The 5,025-nt window shown below is 38.0% G+C and overlaps 1 pseudogene; it reads right to left on the bottom strand.

The window, feature by feature from the left end:
- Positions 1-929: 929 nt before the first annotated feature.
- On the bottom strand, positions 930-2,360 carry LOC110113725 (annotated as a pseudogene).
- Between the last annotated feature and the right edge of the window lie 2,665 nt (positions 2,361-5,025).

Genomic DNA, 5,025 nt, shown 5'->3' with positions numbered 1-5,025 from the left:
TTTAAAATACTCGCAATATATGTTCTTGCATAGGCTTACTTGATAGTTTGAAAATACTTACTAGATATATTCGTGAATAAGCTCGATATAATTGTTTGTTAGTAGGCTCAATAAGGCTCTTTTATTAAGCTAATAAATATCTAGAAGCAGAGCTGTTAGAATCTTGAATGAGAGGAAGAAGCACTTCCTTCTTGAGCTTCTTGGGAGAGGAGGGAGATAGGGAAGGAGAGAGGGAGAGAGATGAACTCAAATTTTATTTCTTAATCATACTTATTACAGCCTATAACCTCTAATTATAGGCAACAAATAGCTACACCAATGACAATACAAGCCATTCAAGAAACCAAAAACGTACAATCCTAAATCTTGGACCAATACCTTGCTCCTAAACTTACACAACAAAAATGATATTTGTTGTCCACAAAGAACATCCCCAACGGTCTTCCCTGCCAATTACATCCATCAGACGGTTAACAACCCCTCAAGAACTGCACCACCAAGTTCTTGAGTTTCCTACTTCACAAGTCCTAGCTCACACACACCTGCATCACTTCTTCCTCACATTTAGCCACAGTACAGTGCCTCATGCCTGAACAATGCGCCTCTTGCCTCCCGCCTTGTGCTCATCCAATTCGGCTCCAACAACACCATGTGCATATCCACCCGTGTACCAAGCACTGTGCAATGCCTCACCCTGCTCATCCCAATGCCCCTCGCACATCTATCCTAGCCTGCCGACCTGCATGCTTTCACTGTACGTTGTATGTAATGCCTCTACTGACCTAACCTGCACGGCATCAGGCCATGCCTGAGAACACCTCCCTTGCCTAATTTCTTTATCAAGAATGTACTTCTTCTTGATTCCAATAACAACATATCCACGGAACCAAATAGCCCGCACATGCTCCGACTCCGAGCTTTACCGATTACTACCTGTCATCCTTGCTACCATATTTATTCCCCCTGACACTATCACCAGAAGAGCATTCCCTGGCAAAACAATTAGGTTTTCCACATTTGAAACTATCTCCACTGCCAAGATCTCGTCCTCCACCAGAACTACGACCACCATGATCCCGATCCCGGCCCGGTCCCGGTCATAGTCACGCCCTCCATCACGATCCCTACCGAAACTTTGTGGATGAGCTTTATCTACAGTGATAGACTGCCCATCAAGATTGACTCCATTCATTTCGTCAATGGCATCTTCCATTGCTCTTTTTTCATCAAATGTGACAAAACCAAATCCATATGATCGGCCAGAAAACCTGTCTATAGCCATAGGTCATCGAGTAATATTCCATTTAAGATCATTTCTTGCAAAAGAACGTCATGTCTGCATATCCTAAAGTCCGATAATAAGATAATTTTGTGGCCAACAGTCAACAAAGAGAGACTATCATCACCACAAGGCTTTTGACATCAGCAGCTCCAACTTCTTCCGATTGAACCTCAGTCGCAGGTCCTTCTAACAGTCTCTAAATCGATTTCTTTAGACATGAAAACCTCCTCCTCCTTCAGCTAGGTTGATTTTCTCTGATTGGCTCGGATACCAAATGTTAGGATCTTGAATGAGAGGAAGAGCACTTCCTTTTTGAGCTTCTTGGGAGAGGAGGGAGATAGGGAAGGACACAGAGAGTTGAACTCAAATCTTATTTCTTAATCATACCAATTACAACCTATAGCCTCTAATTATAGGCAATAAATAGCTGCACAATTGGCAATACAAGCCATTCAAGAAATTAAAGAAAGTACAATCCTAAATCTTGGACCAATATCCAACAATAGCTCATTTATAGCTCGATAAGATTTATTTTTTAAAAGCTTGATAAGCATGAAATGAGCCTAACATGAATCAAACACAAAATCAATCATGAACATGCATTAAGTTAAACAAACCAAGCTTGAACATAAATAGAAAAGTGCAAATCAAGTTCGAACTAGGTAAGAACAAGCTGATAATAGATAAACTCAAATATGAACAAGCACTTGCTCGGCTCGGCTCGATTCGTTTGTAGCCCCAATTAATAGTTATTTACTTACTATTGAATTTTTATATATTTAAGTATATTATACCTAGATTTTTATATTTATTTATATAATACCATAAAATTAAAATGACATTAAAATGTTTGCTTGAAAAAAATTGTAAAACCCTTCAAAAAGCTGATTGGCAGTTCGTCTGTACGACTGGATCTAGTACTTGGATGAACTGAAGAATTTGTGAGAATTGCATTTTCGTCTGTAGAACCTGGAGCAGTGCGGGACGATCCGTCTGGTAGAAATTCTGTCTCCAGAGGAAGGTCCGCGCCGGGACAATTTTGGGATTTCGTCTGTACCGAAATTTGTCCGAGAACCATCGTACCAGGACGAAATTTTTGGATCGTCCAGGACGATCAGTGTTAATAATATCGATTTTTAGATATTTTGGGATTCATTTTGGAAAGGAAGACAAAGGCAGAGAGAGAAAGAGAAGGGAGAAGAATGAAGCTTGGTTTTTGGAGGCAACGGAGCGCTTTTCGGTCCGACGACGCTGTTTAGAAGATTTGTTTGTTCTCGCTGTAGGATCGAACCTATTTGTTCTTCGGAGATTTTGCTATTTTGATCGAGGTTGTGCATGTTTTTGTTTGTTTTTGTCGACTTTTGACCTGTTTTGTATTGACAGACTGTTCACGCACAACTTTTAGTAATGTTATAGATAGATTGTACCAGATTTGAACTATTGTTCTACGATGATTTATCGTCTGATTGACTTCTACGCGATTTTAAAATTGAATAGAAAAATTATTCAGGACTTGATTTGATTTGGGATCTATAGACTTGATAGGTTTTGCATTGATGCCGTGGTTATTCTGTGTGTAATTTGGAGAAATTCAGAATTTGGTCTTTTTGCAAGATTTTTTGTGTAATTCGATAGACTACTGTTATACTCGATTTTTGTATTGATTCCTATTTGACTGAAATTGATAGATTGATCGATTATGCTATGATTATTGATATGATTGCTCTAATATTGATTAATTGATTGCTTATTGGATACTGAAACACGTATAATGGTTTGACATGTGGTTGGAGTGATACCTGTACAGGATGGTGGGGCGAGGGCTGTGTCTTTAAATCAATAGATCATGATCATGGATAAACGATGGGAGTCATAAGGAGATTATTGCGATGGGGGGCCGCGGGCATAGAGTGGACGACTCTTTTTCATATAAAATTATTGATATCTACAACAGCAATATGAATTTACAACAGAACATGACATGATTTACATTGGTTCAGTATTATCGTATTGATTGGCATGTTTAATGTACTTGATTTCAAGGATTTTACGGATTTGAATGGGGTTTTACTGTCATCGTACGATTCACTGATTTCATCGGGATTGACTACTGAACATTGATATACTCGAGCATTGGATATGGACTTGATAGTGATAGATACTGTAGTTGGATAGATGACATGGAATATGACTACTGCTTATGGTTTCTGTACCGTATTGACTGTGCGGTATAGATTCATTGTTTCCGTATTGCTTTTCTTCTGACTGATTTCATTGATTTGACGTAATTGATTGGATTTGACGGATATTGAATTGATGTGAATTGAATGATTGATTTGCTGCGCTGAACTTGACTGGTTTTATTGATATTGATTTTGGATTGGCATCGACTACTGATTTTGATTTCCACTGCATAGATCATTGACCATTGAATGATTCAGATTGTAGATTGGACATGCATTATTGAATAGCATCGCCGGCTTGATTTCAGTTATAGGTATAGGTGACCTGCTGGGCTGTTGTAAAGCTCATTATATGTGGTTATTTTCAGGTCAGGCTGAGATCAGGAATAGGAATTTGAATGCCAGATCTTCATGGTTTTTTGTCTTTGTGATCGATAGATGATTTTGTTTGGTACTCAAGGAACAGGATAGATTTCTCTACTTGTATTTGATAGTTTAGTTCCCTGAGGTTATTGTATTGATGTTTTTGAGATAATGATTTACTTGAATATTGATGTTTTAAATTTTATAGATGTTTGTAGATGCTTACTGAAGGTTTATAGATAATCTGGTAAATTGTTGTGAATTGGATTGAACATCTCGACATTCTTTCCAAGTTAGATCTCGGGGCATTCACAAAAATATATATATTATACATTAGATAAGTTAATTTTAGTGATAATTATATAATACAACAACAATAACATCAAACTTTTATCGCACTATGTGGATAAAAATACAGCACAATCGTTGTTAAGTCTCAAACCCTAGATGAGGAAAAATTATTAGGTCAGGTGACCTGATGTAGCTCTATGTTCGGTAACCAATAATATGTCGCCATGTGCTCTTACTATTTACCGTGCGGCTCGACGACCCGTCTCGCACCGAAATTCGGGATTACTATGTTCGCGTATTGCTCGGTATTTGCTCGGTATTTCTAGGTATTACTCGGTATTGCTAGGTATTGCTTGGCAATAATGAGAAATAGCACTCTGTGAAGACCAATACCGAGTTCTCGGTATTGCTCGGTATTGGTATTCACAGAATGGTATTTTTCGTTTTTGTCGAACAAAATCGACCAATACCTAGCAATGCCGAGCAGTACGCAAACTCCCGAGTCCGTTTCGAGTCGGATTATCGGGCCGCGCGGTAAATAGGGAGAACACGTGGCGCATGTTTATTGCTCACCGAATGTAGAGCTACGTCAGGTTATCGGATCAAATAAAATTTCCTAGATGAGAGTGTTGTTAGGATGATATTAGTAAATATAAAAGTTTAAGTCTTAGATATATAAAAGTTGTTTGATCTTGGGACAATTTTGGTTACTTTTTAAATAGTTGAAGGATCAAAATGATTCTTTAATATAGTTAAAAATTATTTTGATCTTTTATAAAGAGTCATTGGATTATTTTGATTTTTTTCTATATTTCACCCTCTCTGAAGCCATCTAGAAGCAAAAAGCTCCCAGGCCAAACGTTCAATGAGGGCTGGCCACACTCGCTCTTATTAGTAGTAGATGAA

This window comes from Dendrobium catenatum, unplaced genomic scaffold, assembly GCF_001605985.2.
Source record: "Dendrobium catenatum unplaced genomic scaffold, ASM160598v2 original_scaffold_3623, whole genome shotgun sequence".
Classification (NCBI taxonomy): domain Eukaryota; kingdom Viridiplantae; phylum Streptophyta; class Magnoliopsida; order Asparagales; family Orchidaceae; genus Dendrobium; species Dendrobium catenatum.
The sequence above is the reverse complement of the archived record's forward strand: the minus strand, read 5'-3'. Positions and strand labels throughout refer to the sequence as shown.